We start from the raw sequence: 22,426 nt of genomic DNA, 5'->3' as shown, positions 1-22,426 counted from the left end.
TTGTTTATAGACCTTACTATCCTTATTGACCCTAGGCAGATGGGCCAGGCCCTTGAGTCGTGGATCTGCTCGAGGTTTCTTCCTACACCGTGTGCACAATTATTAGGCAAGTGAGTATTTTTACCTTATCATAATTTTTATGCATATTTCCAACTCCAACCTATATAAACCTGACTGCTAATTGGATTTATGCATCATCAGTTGATGTGTATTTGTGTAATGAGGGAGGGTGTGGCCTAAAGTGATCAACACCCTACAATCAAGGTGTGCATAATTATTAGGCAGCTTCTTTACCTCAGACAAAATGGGCCAAAAAAGAGATTGAACAGACTCTGAAAAGCAAAAAAACTTAAAATGCCTTTCACAGGGATGCAGCACTCTTGAAGAAGCAAAGATATTGAGGCGTGATCACCGAATAATCAAACGTTTTGTTGCAAATAGTCAAAAGGGTTGCAAGAAACATGTGGAGAAAAAAAGGCGCAGAATAACTGCTAGAGACGTGAGAATAATTAAACATGAAGTTACCAGGAACCCATTGACATCCAGTGCGGCCTTATTCCAGAAATGCAACCTACCTAGAGTGTCCAGAAGTACAAGGTGTTCAGTGCTCAGAGACATGGCCCAGGTAAGGAAGGCTGAAACACGACCACCACTTAAGACTCATAAGTTTAACGTCAAGACTGGGCCAAGAAATATCTGAAGACAGATTTTTCAACGGTTTTATAGACAGATGAGATAAGAGTGATTCTTGACGGACAAGACGGATGGACCCGTGGCTGGATCACTAATGGGTACAGAGCTCCACTTAGTCAGACGCCAGCAACGTGGAGGTGGGGTACTGGTATGGGCTGCTATTGTTAAGGATGAGCTAGTTGGACCTTTTCGGGTTAAAGATGGACTTAAAATCAACTCCCAAAGCTACTGCCAGTTTTTAGAAGATACTTTCTTCAAGCAGTGGTACAGAAAAATCTACATCCTTCAAGAAGGCCATGATTTTTATGCAGGACAATGCTCCATCACATGCATCCAAGTACTCCACTACATGGCTAGCCAGCAAAGGCTTTAAAGATGACAGAATAATGACATGGCCCCCTTCTTCACCTGACCTAAACCCATTGAGAACTTGTGGACCCTTCTTAAATGTGAGATTTACAGTGAGGGAAGACAATACACCCCTTTGAACAGCATTTGGGAGGCTGTGGTTGTTGCTGGACAAAATGTTCATCATCAACAGATCAAGAAATTAACAGACTCCATGGATGGAAGGCTCATGACAGTTATTGAAAAGAAGGGTGGCTATATTGGTCACTGAATATTTCATGAAGTGTTTATTTGTACATTTTGAGTTGTTTATTTTTTATTCTTACTCTAGGAAATGAAAATAAACAAGTGGAGTGGGAACATTTTAGTTTTTTATTTAGTTGCATAATAATTCTGCACACCAATAGTTGCCTAATAATTCTGCACACATATATTTTCTCCTGAGAAAGCCAAAACTCTCCCTTTCCCTTTCTTAAATATTCAGGTTTGAGGTTTATTAACATTTTTGATTGACTGATTAATCCTCAGATATACATATACACTGTATCTCCCTAGAATTGGAGATACAGTGTATATGTATCTCCAATTCTAGGGAGTTTTTCCTCGCCCCTGTTACCCATGGGCCTTCCTTCCTTCCTTCTTTCTTTCTTCCTTTTCTTCCTCTTTTCTTTTTCTCTGATTGCCTACATTCTGTAAAGCGCCATGATACATGTGTAATGTTTTGGCGCTATATAAGCACAATAAATTGAAATTGAATTGACACACACACACACATATCTGACTTTCTCCAACTTTTGCACATCTCCATAGAACTTTTTATTTATCATTTTTGTTTTCTCCTCCATCTATCTACCCATGTCCTTGATTGTAGCCTTTCTGCTTGGTACAGTAAGCCTCCTCTACATACTTGCAGTTCACTGCCCCAATACACAGCACATTGTCTCATGAGGAAGCTTCTCCAACACACAAGAGTGTTGAAGTCCCGCCCCTTCCGTTTGCCTCCATGGGACCTATCTTTCAAAAAAATTTGAACGGCAGTCTATGGCGAAAAAGAAATTATTTTCTGGTCCCGGTTGACTTGTGCCTTGAATTACCCATATGATGTTTGTCAATTTTAAAGACAATTTTTCATGTAAAGACATTTGCAGTTTGTTTCGTAACTATTGAATTACAACATTGTGAAAGATCGTAATTCCAACGACTACAAACCCATCAGTCGCGCTAGTGACGTTAGCTCATTCACAGCCACACTAGATTGTACAAGCATACCAGCAACTGGTCTTAATTGGGCTTTCCTTGCCGAAGAAAATACCATGAGTCAGAGGATTAAACACATCAGGTAAGTTGTATTCGTCCATAGACTGTACATTACATACTGTTAAGTGACATAGCAGGCAGCAAGATGCAACCGTTAACTAGCATAACAGCTCTTATCGTTTCATTACGTTGGTGACGTACATCGTTCGAGATGAGAGATGTAGTCCACTGAGTGGATTCGCACAAAACCAACATAACTTTTGAAGTCTATCGAACAACAGTACTTTCTTGACGTGAAAAATTATCTTTTAAATTCACACACATCATATGTGAAATTTGTGGCACAATTCAAACTGGACCAAAAAATAAATTGTTATCTCTCCATTAACTCCCGTTCATAATTTTTTGAAAGATAGGTCCCATGGACCGGAAGTAGAAGGGGCGGGACTTCACCACTCTATTGCACACTGCCCTCTCCCCACAGATTAAAGGTGGAACTGAAGAGCAGTCAAACATTGGATTCCTTGCTCTCCAAACATCAGTCAGGAAAACCACAGATAAGCTGACATAAGTATGGCTTATGTAGTAACACTTATTTTTGTGTGTGTTCTGTTGAGGTCAGGAGCAAGGCCCTGTAAAACACAAGTAAAGGGACAGATTTAATATAGGACTAGAAAACAGGATTAACCACCACACAACAACAACAAACATCACACAACAACAACCACCGCACAACAAAAACAACAAACCATCCACACAACAACAATAATATTAACAACCACCACACAACAGCATTACAACAACACCAATCCCACAACAACAACAACAACAACCACACAACAACAATAACAAACAACCACCACACAACAACAACAAACAACCACCACACAATAACAACAACTACCGCCACACAACAACAACCATACAACAAAAACAACAACAATTCCACAACAACAACCACCACCACCACACAACAACAACAAGCGCCACCACATAACAACCAAAACAACAACAAACATTCACACAAACATCCACAACAGACATACAACAACAACTACAAACATCCACACAACAACAATAATAAACCACCACACAACAACAATTACAAACATCCACACAACAACAACAACAATAATAATAACAACAACCACCACACAACAACAAGCTTATTTTTCCCCATAGACTTTGCATTGGCACTATGATATCATAATCGGCTAATTAACTTGATTTGCACCTGTATCAACTTCCAGCTGCTCAACTAGGATCCATCAAAGGGCCAGTTAAACGGATTGCACCTGTATCAACTGCTTTCTGCTCAACTAGGCCAACTCGCTCTGTGTCTCTCCATTCTACAAGGATATACGGCACATTCCATTCAACTTTTTATCCATTCATCCTCTTCAAACCATTCACTCATCCATCTACATCCATTAAACAATCTGTCTATCAACATCCATTACACTATCTACATTCAACTTTTAAACTATATACTCTGTCTCAGGCTTTAAGCATACAATCTGGCTCTCTTAAGACTACAGATTCTGTTCAACTATTCCCTCTGCCCACAACTGTTTCAAAATAAATGTCCTCACTACAATAATTCACTATTAAATAATATAACTATTTAAACTACTCAACTATTTAACTGTTCAGCCATTTTAACTGTCAGTTGTTATCAACTATGACTCCTGCTAACTGTTTCCAAATAAAAGTTTGTTTTGCATTTTATGTTAATATACAGTATGTTTATACTTTCATGCACTGGTAATTTCCTCGAAATTACATTTTCTAGTTATTTCTATTTTTTATTCACTTGTTCAAATGGTACAAATTCACTGTTCACAAAGTTCTCATCGGGTGAGTGAAAGTGGTCATTTCAGATGTTTTTGCCAGCACTTCATAAAACTCATAGTTTGAGAACATTAAATTATTTGTAGGATATTGCTTGTTCACAACTTAAGCTGTGTATGCGAAGACACAGAGTTCAGAGTTTACACATTTTTTATATTTCATTTGAGCTACATTTTACACTGATATGGCATGATGGCAATATAAACACAGCTAACAATGGTATTAAATTGCAGTAGCCTATGATTAAATGTAATGGAATATTCAACTAAGGTAGATTGCTGCTGTTCACAGCACTAAGCTATTTATTGTTACTGATATACTTCAAGTCTCTGGCCCTTAAAGCCAGGCATAGTGAGCTGGCCCTCGGAAAAAAAAAGTTTGAGGACCACTGGATTACACGAATAATTGACAAGGAAGTTCGACGGTCGCTTCTTTTCTAAGAAATGTAATGGGCTAAATTACATATTTCAGGCCACTAGATGGCAGCATTTCACTGCACTTCGGGGCTTTTTTGAATGGAAAACCTAGCAGTGAAATGGCGTCATCTGGTGGCTGTACAGTGCAATAGCGCCATCAAATATTTAATTTAACAGGAAATTATGGTAGAAATCTTGTTTTTCTTACTAATTATTTGTGTAATCCGTCTAATATATTGTGTTTGTCTTTTTAAATTTGTTCATTTATAAATTGTGATGTAATATGAAGGTATGTTTTTGAATGTACTGTAATTACTCGGACAAGTAAGGGATAACGGCCGCCAGAGTAACCTGTTATACGTGACTCATGGACAAGGGGAAATGCAAAGCACTCCCCGTCACGCAACACCAATTTTCTTCCTCCTGAGATTTCTCCACGTTGCTTGATCCAAATTTTGTTATTTTTGCTGTACATATGTTGTACGAAAATGTAGTTTCTTATCAACATGGAATGGTTGCTGGCAAGTCAGCGGCGTTAGTTTGAGCACATAATTGACGTTTTGTTTTGTTTATATGTGTTCAATTTAAGTCAATGGGAGCCGGAAATCGGGCAATAGCGGTGACCAAAGATTATTTCTCCGGATGACGTAACAGCGGTCACCCAATCCCCGAGAGGGAGTTAAAGGAATACGCCACCCCTAGGTGAAATTGAGTCACTCCCCGCAGTCCCTAGAGTTGGATGAGTGAGCCAAAGCGTTTTATAGCCGACCCAGCCATTGTCCTAATCTAGAAACGACCCGGTTAGCTTTAGCTTAGTGTAGTCGCTGTAATCCGGCAATATCAGCTAGCATGTCGTTGCAAAAGTGAATCAAATAACTCAAGATTTTTTATAATTATTTCTTGTAACCTGTACATTCACATTGAGTACAAATATCAATGCAAATTAACACAAAGGGATTTACTAGACCAATTTAGATTTGGAACTATTTTCGGGCATAGCACCGGCAAAGCACCGCTGCCAGGCGCAAAGACATCACGCAGCATCTGTAAACCCTCAACGTCCGGGCAATACACCAGCGTGACTACCAAGTTCTCTGCTACTAGGCTGACACTGACAGGTGGGCTTTCTCTAACGGCTCGTGTCCATTATTGCGGCGCCGCCCGTCGCCGCTTGTGGGCGTGTATAGGCTAAAGTGTATGGTGTAACGTTTTATTTTTTGTAATTACACAATGCCAGCTAACCTAGGCTACTAAAGTGGAGGTAGCCTACTACTGTTAACATATTTTATTGAAACACTCACAAATATCACTGACATGTTCCTCCAAAGCACATTCTGTCTTGGTTCAAGTCGCCAACAAGGTCTTTTTGATAGGGTGCAGTAGCGAACTTGTTCTAAACTTAACTTCTTCGCCACTATATAGCTTAATATATTTTCATAAAACCTACACGATTATCAGGCGGAACAAATCTTTCTGGCAGGCTATTGTTCCGGACCGGAAGACTAGAGCAAAGGACAGAACTTGTTTACCGAAGATGTACTTTCATTGGCTAACCGCCTCGCGTTAACCGCTCTCATTTGCATAAAGTTCAGCCGAGCCCAACTTCTTGACGCGCCGCCTTCCCAAGGTGCATTGCGGAAGCATAAACCACGCCTTGCCGCTCTCCATAGGAAATCAATGGGCTATGTGCGGCGCGGTGGGCTTTGCCGCGATAATGGACACGAGCCGTGAGAGTTCTAATGGCGATGAATATGGAAGATTACACGATAGACGAAGATGATGACCAAGATTCAAGACCCTACCTTTTCGAACCTGAGTTCACTGAAGAGGAGTTGCAAGCTTTGGATCTGGGAAGAGAGGACATTGCGACTAGTCAAGGCGAGTCGGATGAGAGAACGAGAGCAAACACGAACTGGTGGTGTGAGTGTGGAATGTGGAAAAAAAAACTGAGGACTGCAGGATGGATCATTGCTGAGAAGTCGTTGGTAGCAGTGACACAAGTGCGGTCACGCTCCTCTTCGGGAGCGTTGCCCACCATCGATGGCAGTATTTTATCCCACTCTGCACAGCATAAACACTCCATTTCAGTCGGCATGGGTTGGCACTAGGGCTGGGACAACGCGTCAACGTAATCGATGACGTTGTCGCAAAAAATACGTCGACGCAAAATATGAGCGTCGATTCATCAAGCATAACGTGTGCTAAATATTTTTAATTTTACACCTTCAGTGTTTTCTTATTAAAGATAAGATAAAATAATTTCATTGAGCTGCACTTGTTACTCACACAGCCTTTCCTCGCCCCGCCCGCTCTCTCTCGTAACGATCCCGCTGCTCCTCCTCATAGACGCTCCTCCTCTGCATGGGCATTTAACAAAATATTCACGATTGTTGTTGCCACATAGAAGCACTGCATAGAACACAGTGGGCTAAATTGCTATTAAATCCTTTTTAGCATCGCGGACCATGCTGCGCTTGTTCAAAACTGCTGCATTAAAGTTAAAGTAAACTCTGCAACATAGTACATTGAGGAGACTAAGTTAAGTTACAGTATGCAATCAAGCAGTATCTCAGAGCTAACGTTAGAATACTGTTTGGATGTCAAGTTTAGCATGCTTACTTGCAGCTGCTTGTATTCGTTATTCATGCAGGGCTCATTTTATTGACTCTGAATGTTTGCAAAATCCCAATGTAAATGGAAAAGTGTTTTCCAAGACTCAAAAGTGCTTGTCCAAAGGAGAAGTACGAACCTTTATTTGAACTAACTACGTTATGAATTGCATCCACACATCAGCAGCCTTTTAACTATGTGTTCATGTTAATTGCAAGGATTCCCACACAAACGTCTTAAAATGACAGGCACTCAATTAGACATAGGCCTACACTACTGAACTTTATTGAATGCTACCTCTGACTAAGAATGCATTACTTTGCACTTGTATAGTCTTTTATTTTGGAATCTTAACAGCAAAACACATATATTGCAATGTTAAAGAATTCATGTTTTTTCATTCAGATATGTAAATAAACATGTATAAGTTGCTATTAGTGAATTAATGGGGAGATAATCGATAATCGATAATCGAATCGAAATCAAATTGGACTGAAAAAATGAATTGTTAGATTAATCGATGCATCGAAAAAATAATCGCTAGATTAATCGTTTAAAAAATAATAGTTTATCCCAGCCCTAGTTGGCACACACACTCCACACTCACACCACCAGTTCGTGTTTGCTCCCGTTCTCTCATCCGACTCACCTTGACTAGCCGCAATGTCCTCCCTTCCCAGATCCAAAGCTCGCAACTCCTCTTCAGTGAACTCCGGTTCGAAAAGGTAGGGTCTCGGATTTTGGTAGTCGAAGTCATCATCTTCGTCTATCGTGTAATCTTCCATATTCATCGCCATTAGAACTCTTAGAGAAAGCCCACCTGTCAGTGTCAGCCTAGTAGCAGAGAACTTGGTAGTCACGCTGGTGTATTGCCCGGACGTTGAGGGTTTACAGATGCTGCGTGATGTCTTTGCGCCTGGCAGCGGTGCTTTGCCGGTGCTATGCCCGAAAATAGTTCCAAATCTAAATTGGTCTAGTAAATCCCTTCGTGTTAATTTGCATTGATATTTGTACTCGATGTGAATGTACAGGTTACAAGAAATAATGATAAAAAATCTTGAGTTATTTGATTCACTTTTGCAATGACATGCTATCTGATATCGCGTTACAGCGACTACACTAAGCTAAAGCTAACCGGGCCGTTTCTAGATTAGGACAATGGCTGGGTCGACTCATCCAACTCTAGGGACTGCGGGGAGTGACCCAATTTCACCTAGGGGTGGCGTATTCCTTTAAGTCATAGACCTCTCCGGAATAAGTCCCGCCTCCGAAACATCCGTGTCCACCCAACTTCCGGTCGTCAAATGTCTATGGGAAATAATAATAATAATAATACATTTTATTTGTTACATAGCGCCTTTCAAAGCACCCAAGGTCGCTTTACCTTGCGCCAATGTCAACTTAGTCCAACTCAGTCCAATGGCAATGATATGGCGTAGCTACAGCTGTGTCTTCAGACCAACCCGGAGGATTTAACGTTAACAGGCCTTCAGTAAGTGACGTTAGTAGGCCCTACTTGTAACAGTTAGACTACAGTCTAGATCACTGGAAGCATAACCAAAGATCCTTGATGCTCCGCTTTAACCCTCTCTGGCATAACCGTCTGAAGTTGTGGGCGATCTTGCAGATCAGCAACTCGGTGGACTTATGACAGCGAGAGTTTGATGAGAGAGCGACAGTTTGATGAGTTTCAATCCGAGAGATTGCAGTTCTTCAACGTAGTTTCAAACGTTAGCAGCTAGAAGCTAGTCTGCACAATCCAGACTCCAGGCAAGGCAGATGGCAGCTTGCAGGTCTGCAGCAGTTCGGCGGCCGCGGTAGATCTTTCGCAGAGTAGCATAGGTCCAGCTGTCCCGAGAAATCTCCTCGACCAGACAGTGAAGTGCAGCACCGCTCACGGATGGATGGATGGATGGATGGAAGGATGTCAGTCCAGGGCAAAAGCTAACGTTAGCCATTGCAAGCTCCCAATGGACCAATGTTAACGACATCAGCCGGACTTGGAAGCAGTAACGTTAAAAGGGACTAAGAATAACACGAAAACTATCAAAAATAATGTAAATAAAGAGAGAATACATTTAACTACACAAATCAATACAAAAATGAACATGACATTACATAAAATTATGAACATTACATAAAAACAAACAAAAACATGATGCCAGACGGAGCGGCGTGTCTCGGCGTTTTGAAATATCGTACCTGTCAAACTCTGTAGGTGGCAAAGTAGAAAAAGCTGGTGGGCCGATTTGCCTACATACTTCTGCCATCTAGTTTCCACTGGATTTTTTGATTGTCGGTGCTTTTAAAGTAGTAAACGATTATTAATGCTAACCGGGAGCTAGTTCCGATGTACACGGGCGGAGGAGGGCGTTATATCTTGCTCACAACCAGTCACAACCTAACGTGATGGTCATTTTCATGTGTGATTCACGCGTGATTTCAGTGGTCTATAAAAGTAAATCGTTTGCAAGGTTCAACCTCTTTGGTTTGACTGTGATGAGAGTTTGTTGGCTCTTATTGAGATATTTGAAAAAGAAAGAAATCGCTGACAAAGACACTAAAGACATGATGAAGATTTTTTTTTTTTTCATGAAAAACAGATTATGATAAGCAGTCTAGGAATCAGAGGCAGAGTCGTATTGAGTCAATAGCTTTATTTTGCATGACCTTGATCAGAACAGTAACATTTTCAGAATGTATAACAACCTATCAAACATGACGATTTCATGCAGGATTAGTGCCACCTCCGTAGACAGGCTCTGGTGCCACGAACTCCATTTCGGTGAAGACAAACTATGAAACATTGCTGTTGCTATGCAACCTTGACTCGGGGAGTCGCGGCGTCTGAAGCGTGCGTTAGCTTAGTGCTTCTTACTGATATATTTCTACTTTAACGGCACCGACAATCAAAAAATCCAGTGGAAACTTGATGGCAGAAATGTGTAGGCCAATTGGCCCACCATTTTTTTCTACTTCGCCACCTACAGATGTTTGACAGGTATGATATTTCGAAACGCCATGTTATTTCCCATAGACATTCGCCGCCCGGAAGTTGGGTGGACACGGCTGTTTCGGATGCGGGACTTATTCCGGAGAGGTCTATTTTGAGACGGAATGACCATCGCAGGAAGTGCGTCATAATAAAGGGATACCTGACCCTCGTGTAACAGCTGTACTCGGTGATACTGCAGGCTTGTAAAATTAGTTAGAAAATAAGGCAGAAAAAAGACAAGTTTCCTCATGTTGCTTCCTTATGTTGGAATGTGCAAAAATGTACAATCAAGAGAATGCCTTCTTGTATGTGATTTCTGCAACAGTGATACTGCAAACGTGTTGATAGCCTATTGTTGATTTTTATGCTAGTGTAAAGCATGTCACACAGTAGCCTAGCCTACAGAAAACACTTGATTGATGTGATATAATGATATCTTGTTAAATGTATGCCTACAATGGTTTATTGAACATCATAGCAATGTATTTCGTCGGTCATCATGTTAATGTTAATGAATAGGAAGGACATTTAAACCATAGCCATAAACCAAAATTTTGCACAATATCTGCCGTGAGTCCCTATGCCTGAGTTACGAGCTCCTCCCAGCTGACTCTGGCAGATCACGTGGACAGTCACTCGCAATCGATTATTTAATATGTGAATTACGAATAATAATAAAAAGCTTCTACCTAATGAGACTATTTTTTCCATGAACTGTAAAAGAAAACACGTTTTTTTCCCGCTGTATTCGCCATTGGTTAGGTTACGGTGACGCTGGCGAGACACGCCACTCCGTCTGGCATCATGTTTTAGTTTGTTTTTATGTAATGTTCTGTTATTTTTTGTCAAGTTAAATGTTTTCACCCTTTATTTACGTTATTTTCGATAATAATTTTTGGTTTTTTCTTTTTAACGGTAACGTTAGTTTCTATTCGACTGGGCTGATGAGCTTGCCTTGACTAACCGTCCCTCTTCCATCTGACGCTGCACATCCTCTGTCTGGACGAAAAGATTGCTCAGGGCAATGGGCCTACTCTGCGAGAGATCTGCAGCTGCTACAACCACCGAGCTGCGGCTGATCTGCGAGTTGCCATAACGTTAATGTTAGGGATCGACCGATATGTTTTTTTCAACCGATATCAATTATTACCAAAACAGGAGGCCGATAACCAATATGTAAAACCGATATGTCAGTTGTCAAAAAGGGTAGATAGTAAAGGCTATATGCTGCAAAAATGTAATTAAAAATCATTTAATTATGCAAACTTTTCTTTCTTCTTTTGATACACAATTGTCTATCAACTTGCATCACTTTTCAAGTGTAAATCCTGTGTATCATGTTAATCCAAGAGCTGAGTGATAGCAATTATTTTCATAGAGTAGGCCTGCACAATGGGCTATGTGCTTGTTAAGGGACCTGTCACATAGAGGATGCTTTGCCATCGTGTGTGTGAGTGCACGAGAGAGGGAGAGGAAGAGGTGCATGCGTGATGGCAAGTGTTACGGTTGAATAGTTTAACAAAACAGTTTTAAAATAGTTGTTAGGCTATTTAAGCATGCAATTTGTGTCCATGTGTAGGCTATAAGGCTAAGCTACACTTTTGAGAGCCTAAAAGGCACGTTAATAGCCAGCTCATGACGCGATTTTGTTCAGGTCGGATTAAATTACGGTTGGCCCTGGATGCATAGTCTTTTCTGACAGTCCGTTTCAAAAAGGAGCTATTAGACTTTTTGACGTTCGCTATCGCATAATTTAGGACTTGTCTGTAGGCTACTATGTCCGCCGAGGTGTCCCGTTACAATTAACGAACGAGGCGGAGGCAGAGAACTCCCGACGCGCAGCACCCGAGTTTGTGGGCTAACTAGTAAACAGCATCAGTAACGTGCATCAATCGGGAATTCGCTAAATGAAGGAAGTGGGTGCTTTACTTATTGATCCGGGTCAAAGAGACAATAGCTTACAACGTGGTGTTTTTGTAACTTCGCTGTAGATGATTGTGATTCACTGCAACTTCAGCAATGTAGGCTACCTTCCTTACCTTCGAAAAATAGCTCCGTAGGCTACAGCTCAGTCTGCCTCAGTGAGAATCCTAAACTTTGTCTGTGTTCAGTCTTCGATCCTGATTGGCTGCATTCGTGCTAACTAACAAATCAGACGGTGTAGTGGGCGGGACAATGCTCTTGACCACAGAGTAGCAAATGCAGGGAGTGAGAGACGCTTTACAGACAAAATAGTGCGTTTCATTTTTTTATCCATTTCAGTATCGGCTTATCGGTGGAAAAAATGACCGATACCGATTATAATAAAAATGCTAAATATCGGCCCTAATAATAGGCCAGGCCGATAATTGGTCGATCCCTAGTTAATGTATAGCCTCTGACGCTGGGTGCCTGGAGTCTGGATTGAGTGCTGACGTGGGGAGCTCTGATGTCGATGTTGGGAGCAACAAACTTTTCTTTGCTAAAGCCACCGAGCTGAACCGTAAGGTTTAGGAGGACCTTTTTTTTTTGTATTTTGATCTCAAGGGGCCATGTCAACCCATTCCATAACCACTCATTTCATGTATAGCGCCACCTAGTTAAACACAAAAAAGTAAAAGTGAGGTGTTGTAATCGCAGGTATCTGTGACCTAACATAGTCAAAACTGCATGAAATTGGAAGTGTAGGATCATTATGACACCCTCTGAATGCACGCCAAGTTTTGTGGAATTCCGTTCATGGGGGGCCACACAATAAATTAATTTATGTTACTATACACCAACTGGCCTGTAGGTGGCCGGAGACAGTTTTCTGTGAATATCTCGAGAACCGTAGGGCCTAGGAGGTCCATCTTTTTTTATGTATGTTGGTCTTAAGGGGCATGTCAACCCATCCCATTACCACTTATTTCATGTATAGCGCCACCTAGTTAAAAAAATTAAAAAAGCAAAAAAATTAGGTGTTTTCATCACAATATCTCTGGCTGACATGGTCAAAACTGCACGAAATTGAAAGTGTAGGATCATTATGACACCCTCCGAATGCATGCCAAGTTTTGTGAACTTTCGTTCAAATAATTTATGTGTACATTTAGTGACCCAGACACCAACAAGGATTCCCGGGACACTGAAAGGCCGGGTATTACTAAACTTGGTGGGCATATAACCCCACATGGATAGCATGGAACCATAGTTTTCGCTTTTGATCTGTAGCCCCGCTGTACTGGACCCCGAAGGAGGGTAGGGCAGACACAGTTTTCTGTGAATATCTTGAGAACCGTAGGGCCTAGGATGACCAAATTTTTCCGTATGTTTGCCTCCAGGGGTCATGTTAACCCATTCCATGTGCACACATGTGCATAAACAGATACACACGCACACACATACATTCACAGTAATCATAATGTATGACACATACTCACACAGTAGACATATGTACGCATGCATGCACATGCACAAACACACACACGAGGAGGCAAACACACAAGCACGCATTACACACACACACACACACACACACCCACACACATAAACATAAATTTGTACACGCACACATGCACACAATTCAAGAATTTTTCCGCCATCTACTCCCTGAATTTTTGGTCATTGATACCGGGACACCGAACCACCGGGTACATGAAATTTGGTGGGTATGTAGCCCCACTAGACTTTTTTGGAAAAATTTCATTTAGGCCCCGGGGACCACCACCAACCCCGTGCTGGGCCCCTGAACCGCAAAAAAAAAAAACAGTTTTTCTTAAATAACTACCTGAACCGTGGCACTGAGGATGAAGAATCTTTTATGGTATGTTGGTCTCAAGGGCCCACATCAACCTGGCTCATGACTCATTTGTGATTTGCACCCCACCCCCCGTAAAAAAATTAAAATGCAATATTATTCTGCTTTAATAAGCCCCTATCTTCAGTTAAGATGTTCAGAACTGCACCAAATTTTATGTGTATGATTGACCTGGCATTCTCGGGGTATGCCAAGTTTAGTAGAATTTCATCCATGGGGGGGGGTCTAAAAAATTAGGTTATGTGTACATTTAGTGACTGTACACTCATTGGCCTGTAAATGGCGGTGCACACATATACACATGCACACACACAGGCACCCACATACTATCGGTATTAGAACGGCCGATACATAATTACAAATTCAGTAGGATTAAAAAGAAAGCCAAAATAAATATTCATCATCATCATCATGGCTGCATTTTCAGTATTGGCTAGAAGTAGTCGTTTGTCCACTAGATGGCGATCGTTGCAGTGAGGCGTAATTTTGTTGGAAGTTAAAAGTGGGTTGGAAAAACAATGGACGCTTCATACAAGGACTGTAATTTACCGCGAACATCTAATAAGGATAGGACGATGTTCACATGAAGTGTAATTCCCATTTCTTCTTGAAGCCGAAATAAATCTGAGGATGTTTATCGGACATGCTTGGTTTTACTGCAGGAATGCGTTAATCTTGTAATATCAATAAGGACCTAGATAATGTTACCGTTAGCGTTGGTTGAGTGATGGAGGCATTTCATTTATTGCATTTGTAGAAAACTATAAATGCGGTTATACCAAGCAAATGTATAGCAGCACTGTTTGTATCTTTCGACTGTCATTTATTGCACGTATGCTACAAAATCATTCTGTGCAATGGAAGATTTACCAACGTTACACGGTCTGATACAGTTTTGCCTATACATCGTGAGACTGAGCGCCTGTTTATTTTGTTTTAAGTGCGTGCAGGGTGTGAGAGGGGAATCGATGTGCTTTGATTACAGCTTGGTAGTTGTAGTCTGTGAAATTAAAAAAGCATGTGTGTGTGAAGTATCCAAACAATGACACCTTCATTTCATTATGGCTGCTTTAGCAAAACACCTTAAGCTACTGTGTAATGGGTCCCATTTAGAAGTGGCTACTTCATTCGCTTTCCTTGACTCATGGAGCTGCGTGAATGTTATTACAACTTTTCGCCAACGATATGACAGTTTAAGTCCGGCTTGATACTGTAAGGCGAAGCCATTGGTTTCCAAAGGAGATTTTATTTGTGTAAGCCAGCATAGCCTATTGACAATTTATGTTGTAAATAGGCCTACCTTATAATCCTACCTGTAGCTTAGGGAAGCTAACAGCTTTCTATTAGGATCTAGTTTGTTAGTTACCGTTTTGTTATAACTCCCTGATGCATTTTTGCATTTAGAATAGCCAGAGCGTGTATATCTCAATCGGAAAATTAAACAATATCGGGTGCCTATGGACTAGGCTGGGTGAACCCAGCCTGATCTGCCCGCTATTTATTTTTTGATTTCTTAAAAGATTGAGCTTGGTCTGATGAAAGCCAGACTAGCCATGGACCTCAGTTAAACAATGCAAGGGAACATGAATCAGCCTATATTTGCACTAACAATAACGGACAAAAGCTCTTCAACTTTGGCCCGTTAAAATGTGTATGAACAGTCTAGCGACGCATTTCATCAAGGCCCATTTGGACATGTCAGTTATTTTCACCACTGGTTAGATGTAAAACAGCATTTCGTTTCAGACTAGGCTACTGTTACTTAATTTGTGCATTAACGTTTCAGACTACTGTTACTTAATTTGTGCATTGACAATAAAGTATTACATGAACTAAAGATGACTAAAATCTTATGTAGAAGAAGAAACATTCACAAAAAATCCATCCATCCAAAAATGACCTTTGTTTTTGATAGCGGTTGAAAACGGCATGGAACTGACAGATGTTTTTGTTTAAAAATACATAAAAAAAAAAATAAATAAATAAATAAATAACATTATGCTGATACCTTTTGCTTTTCCTAAATACAATGTAGCCTACAGGTGTAAGTGACCTTTCATCAATCCAGTTGCAATGGATGAACTGTGATGAACTGCCCTACTTGTGATTGTTTAGAGATTTTAAAGGTTTTATAACAATGCTACATCTTCTTTGGCTATTCTACGATCTATTCACCTTTTCAGCACCAGTAGGCTACTTTCTGTGCAGCCGCACACACACACTCAGGCATGCCAAACAAGCATACACAAAAGTTTCAAGAGTGGGGGATGGAGTAAAATATGGAGACAAATTGTACATCTAGTTTCTTAAATGTTTTTGTGATGTCTTGGTGTCACGGGTACGCTGGCGACTACGCCGCTCCGTCTGGCATTTTTTGTCTTATTGTCTTTTGTTTTGTGTCAATGTCTTGTATGTGGAGTGCTTTGGTTTGCACTCTGTGCATGTTAAATGCGCTATACTAAATAAAACTGACTTGACTATAAAGAGTAAAGTAAATTATGTACTTATTTCCGGAATTGACGTCACTTCCTGGACTCGTCTGAGGCTGGTCTGAGGTCTCTAAATGACTTAACCCCTACTGGAATCCCCCCTACAATTTGGGCAACGATAGCTTTCAGAAAATACTTGTATTACACGCGAGAAACACGAGGACGTGCACTTTAATGACGCGGAAGCAATGCAGGCCATAGTTTTGCACAAATTGAAGCAGAAATAGGCCTACACCAAATGCTGAAAAACGTTCACGTGTGATAAAGTCTTGGGTAGGCTATGTTATTCACCTATTCTGATTCTGAAGGAGAATATCTGCCTTTTGGAGATTATGATCGATAATGGACGTGATACAGACAGTAGGGGTAGTAGAAATAGGGCTCTGAAGAACTACAAAGTCACCCGCGATAGGAACTGATTTGACCAGGATACTTTATTGTAGGCCTTGTGGTTATAGGCTAGTAATAGTTTACTATTGTTGGTATACATCTTAGGCCTACGGTTTTCCTGTTAATTTGTTATGTGGGTAATATGACAAAAAAGAAAGTAAACCTGCTCAAATATGCTTAACATCCAGTATTTACTGAAATGTGCATAATTTGAGGTGCTTGCCATCCAGTGGTAAATTAGATGGGTAAATTTACCCCCTTCATAAACTTTTGTTTATACTCAAGATTTTTACATTTACAGTAGGACTTTATCTCTGACCACATTCAAGCCATGGCCTTTTGGAAATTGGACTAATTTTAACATCACCTTTCCCCTTTTTAAATATATTTTCTTTTTCTTTTTTCACTTTTTATTTGTTTACCCCCTGTTTGCCCCCTGTTTACCCCCAGACTGATGGGACTTGTGGAGAGATACAATCAGACTCTCAAGGCCATGATCAGAAAGTTTGTCTTCTAATGGCAAGGACTGAGATCATTGGTTGCCTTATCTTTTGTTCACCTACAGAGGTGTGCCTCAAAAGTCCACTGGATTCTCCCCTTTTGGGCTCCTCTATGGCCGATGTGAAAGGGGACCAATTGATGTGCTTTGGGATGCCTTGGAAAAGCCAAAGAACCAGCAACCACCAGTTCACTTGCCTACGTCCTTGCCATGCAAGACAGGATGGAGATGGCCAAGCTGGTGGAAGATCAGATGGAACAAGACCAAAAGAGACAGAAGGAGTGGTATGACCAGTCTGCCAAGAAACGTTCGAGGTGAGGCAGGTCGTCTTGCTGTAGGTGCCCACCTCTGAGAACAAGTTAATGTTTGGTGGCAGGGCCATTACACCAGGATTGGAAAGAGTGGTGGGCCCGGGCGACCCTGCCGAGGGTGATCAGTCCCCGGCCTGTGTCCAAGTGGCATGCTACTCCACGGATCCCCCCCTCCGGATCCACAACAATTGTGAGGCTTTTTCGGCGGCCTCAGAGATGTTCTTTATGGCTCGGCTGTTGACCTTTAACTCCAAGGAGTGTTCAGAGCAACGACTGTCCAGCAAAGCCCCGGCAACCGACCTCTACTGGCTTGCTGCGTGCTTTCTAGCCACTGCTGCTGCACTCCTCCACCAGCTCTGCATACTTGGCTCTCTTGCGCTCATTTGCCTCCTCCAATCTGTCTTCCCAGGGGACAGTAAGCTCCACTATGACCACTTGCCTGGTCGACACCACGTCTGGGCGGAGTGAAGTGGCTGTGAACTTGAGCTACCTTCCCAGGTCCACTTGGAGGTGCCAGTCTCTTGCATTGGCGAGGAGCCCACCTGGGGAGCGTGGCTGATGTTGTGCCTTCTCCCCAGCTCTGACAAAGGACATGGTATGCTTGGAGGGATACTGACTCTTCCAAGCATGACTGCTCTGAATCGCTGCGGTGATTGTATCTGCCAGAGCCCTGAGGAGCTGATCATGGCGCCAGGGATAACACCTATCCCCCAAAGCCACCAAGCCCCAGCGGTGTAGGTTGGATGGGCTAGGGAGAAGGTTGTACACCAAACTGATGAGGAACTTGATGCACAGTGGTTCAGAGCTCCACAACTCTGCCCAGGTGATCTTGCGCTGCTCGGCGTTCTCCCACCTAGTCCAGGCATCTTGCTGTTACATTCCGACCATCTTGGTCAGGCGATCTTCCTCCACTTCTGCCCGCACCTCGTCCTGCACCAACTGACGCTTCTCCCTCCCTCTTGCTTTGTCATAGTGTGGCTTGGGAAAACTGCCCAGGCCTGCACGTCCCACCGCCATGTTGCCAACCAAGACGCAATGCCTCAGCCGTGCCTCCGCTCTGTCCACCGCTTCCTGTGCCTGCCACTTCCTTCCCTTCTTAACGCAGATCCCAACTGAGGAGACTTTGGCATCAGAGGAATCTTGGTACATCAAGATCCCCCTTGTTTGGGTAGGCTTGTATATATGGAACTGTTTATTCACTGATTGTTTTTTCTTTTTCTTTCTTTCTTTCTTTTCTGTTGATAGCAATGCCATGTACTTCTTTGGGGATATGGATTTTTGAAAGCCCTTTTTGAGATGTATAGGTGTGTGAAATACCTGTATGAAAGTGTTCTCTTAATTGAGTGATTAGTGGGGCTCTTAGACCTACATCACATGGTTGGTTAGCTGATTGTAAGGCCTACATATATCCCTTTATAAATGTGTCTACCATTTGCCTGAAGACCCAGCAGGTTAAATATATGGGAGTCAAAAGCAGTGTTGCGGAAAATATATTTTTTCATTTGAGCCCTAACCACCTCCTGAGGAACTGACTGATGGTCCTCTCTGGTGCTTTTACCGTTGTCATGGGTACCTTGTATACATGAAGGGGCCAGAGAACCCTCTGCAGGATTCCGGGCTGGTACATCCAGGTCTTGTACTTTTCCTGGGAGCCCCAAATTGTCAACTGCTGTGAGCGAGTTCATCACATCATTCCTGGTTTGTTGGAGAGTGGTTGTGTCCTTCAGGGAGCTGTCAAAGATCTTCCCCAAGCTCTGGACTGGTCTTTTTGTCACTAATGGAATTTGTGACCCCTCCAAGGTAAAGAGGAACCGGTTGGCCACTTTGCCTTTCTTTAAGACCAGGGACCTGGATTTTGCTGGCTTAAAACTCATCCTTGCCCATAGGATGAGACGTTGGAGCCCCTGAAGAAGCCATCATCCATTTTATTTGGGTCGCCAGCATAGTGACAATTTATGTAGTGTAATAGGCCTAGCTAATACCTTTTTTAGCTTAGGAACTCCTTCTGTGCACATTTAGAACACCGCCAGAACGTGGATATCACTCGCAAAATGAAACAATATTTCTGTCGGGCACCTACCATGGACCTCACAGTTGCAAAATGCAAGGAACATGAATCAGTTTATATGTGCACGAGCAATAACGGACATCAGCTCTTCAACATGGCCCATTAAAATCTAGAAAGTATCATTTTAAATCGTAAAAAAACCCTGCTGTCAACAATAAGCTAAAGCAGACATCCATAGACCAGACATGAGGTTTATTTGCGTCATAGGCTACAGATAGTTTCAATTGTAGATAGCCTAAGCCTCTTTAAAGTTAATAGCAGTCTCCTCACATTCCATATTATTTCGGATTTAAAACGCACAAAAGAGCATTAGAAAGGCTATAATTTAAATGGACATGTAAACGCTATTTCCTCTTTCCAATCTTGCGAACTTCACTACAGTAAAGCTGCATTGCCATTTATTGGCTAGTTTCCCATAACAACCACCACATAGGCTAGTCGACGTGATGAGGGTTAGCCTATTAAGATCGACTTTGAAGACAGTGAGCCATACAACTTGACAATTACATTGTATCATAGTGTTAATGTGTTGAGTAAAGCTACGCATGTTTAGATTGATTTTGTTACCATGTGTGTTTATTCCTGCCGTTACAAAAACTAGCATCTCAGATAACGTTAGCGATTAGCTCACGTTGATATGGCAATAGAAAACACCTTCAGTTTTCGGTGTAGTCGCTGACACTGATTGATGGGCTTGTGAACAGCGCAGCTGCTTTGTATTGCTCTGATAGGCTACTCTGCGGCTAGCAGTAGCCAATCAATGAACGTATTCAGTGAGCAGTCTCGGCCTTCGGTGAATGCATAGCGGAGGTGGTAAACGAGGTGGAGTTGGAACTGGAGGTGGAAGAGAACAGGATAATCAGGTAATAACTTCATTCATTTCAATCACTCATTTGTTACTATAGTTTTCCTACTCGTTGTTTAAGAACAATATAATTTAAGTGTTCGTTTAAATAGTAGCTTATTGAATAGCCTATTGTTATAGGTCACTTTTAAAATCATGTCATATTATATAATTATATCCTGGCCATGGATGCATTAATCATTGCATCTGTATTCAAAAATGTCAGGTAAAAAGCAATTAAGCATCCTCTCATTCACCCTGAGAGAGGAAAGCCCCCTAAAAGGTCCAGATTAGTGGATGCTCAGAGGTGGTGAAAAGGCCCATTATTGAATTGTTAGTTCCATGTGTCAAATCTTTTTTTTGCAAATCCGAGCAATTATAAATTATACTGTTGCCCCATTTTGACTTAGGAGGGCATTGCTCCTACATACTTTATCCAATAATCAAATGCCTGCTCTCTTTTGGAAAGCTGAGGCACTGTTGGAAAACAATTATACTGTGATATACTGACACAAAGTTACAAAGGCTAGATTATTCTTTTCTTTTTCTACCGGATAACAAGCACCTTTGAACTGACCACATTTCAGCCCTCTAGGTCTTCACTTGATATGACTTGAGTCCTAGCATTAGGTCTTGTCATGTTGTGTGCAAAAGTAGATCAATATAGAATGACAACATGAGTAACCTACTTTAGACTATTATTTGCCAAGGTATACTCATGCATTTTGTAAAATGCCCTATGAAAACTCCTCATAAGACTTTGGGTTATCCAAAATGCATACTGGCAATCAAATGCTTACTGCATATTATGAACCCCTTTCAAATGAAAGGTAATACTCTGAAGTTTAATGCTTGCATTTGGATTGTAGGCTACTTCAGGTTCTGATATGACTACACTAAATGTGGAATAATTACAAAAAATACAAATCTATACAATTTCTATTTCAATTCACAGAGGTGCCAACTCTCACGCATTGGCCGTGAGACACACGCATTTGATTAGTTTCACACACTCACACGCTACACCCCCGATTTCTCACGCTGAAGTGTCAACCCGGTCGGTCAGATGCCTGAAAAATGAGTTTAGCCTATCTATAGATCTACCTGTTGAGCCACGGTTATGCTTTCAGAGACGGTGAGAGGGTTCAAGAGCACACCCTGTCTGTGGAATTTTCTAAATTTTCTCTCATTTGCGATATACTTCAGAAGCCGTCCCAGGCGCATTTCCCCCGCTTCAGGTATGCTTTGAGTATTATTGAGTATTTTTCACGCTGAAGTGTCAACCTGGTAGGTCAAATACCTGGCAGATGAGGTTCAACTAAACTAAACCTATACATATGATATCACACATCAGGTGAACGTCGCGGAATCTAAGCTTTCCAATGATATTGGCCAAGTTGCTGTGATAAATGGTTCGAGAAAATTAACATTGAACCGGCGTGCAATTTAGGCTAATCATATTTGGATTTTGCACACAGTGCACACCCATTACTCTCGGTTTAATATTTCACTAACCCTTCACACAACACGTGGCAAACCCAATATCACAATAAACAGCAAACCGTACCGAATACGAGGATATAAAGCATGCCTCTGTGCAATAAGTGGTTCCTGAGTAATCCGGTTTTGAAATTGCAACACATTTCTACATAGCCTCATTGGGGCGAAATTATAATGTATTCTAATGTAAACTATTTGTCAGTAGGCCTACATACATTTTTGTAAATTGCTCAGCCATAGATTATCCCACCATCATGGTTCTTATATTGTCAGGTTCCAGCCAATCCCATTACAGATAAATGAATATATTTATATTGGCATGCTTCCTAGTGACATTAATGCAAAAAATATGAAGAAAATCAAATAACGAGACACAA

General features: G+C 41.5%; 1 protein-coding gene and 1 pseudogene across 1 annotated transcript in view; one reads left to right on the top strand and one right to left on the bottom strand.

The window, feature by feature from the left end:
• Positions 1 to 17,707: 17,707 nt before the first annotated feature.
• LOC125291434 lies at positions 17,708 to 19,547 on the bottom strand (annotated as a pseudogene).
• Positions 19,548 to 20,446: 899 nt separating this feature from the next.
• si:ch211-283g2.1 (sodium- and chloride-dependent GABA transporter ine) overlaps positions 20,447 to 22,426 on the top strand; it is a 41,258-nt gene continuing 39,278 nt past the window's right edge. Inside the window, exon 1 of the mRNA XM_048267400.1 lies at positions 20,447 to 20,568. The gene's annotated coding sequence lies outside the window, so the exon portion shown is untranslated. The remainder of the gene's footprint in view (positions 20,569 to 22,426) is intronic.

This window comes from Alosa alosa, chromosome 2, assembly GCF_017589495.1.
Source record: "Alosa alosa isolate M-15738 ecotype Scorff River chromosome 2, AALO_Geno_1.1, whole genome shotgun sequence".
Lineage (NCBI taxonomy): Eukaryota > Metazoa > Chordata > Actinopteri > Clupeiformes > Clupeidae > Alosa > Alosa alosa.
Note: the sequence above shows the minus strand (reverse complement) of the source record. Positions and strands in the feature narration are given on the sequence as shown.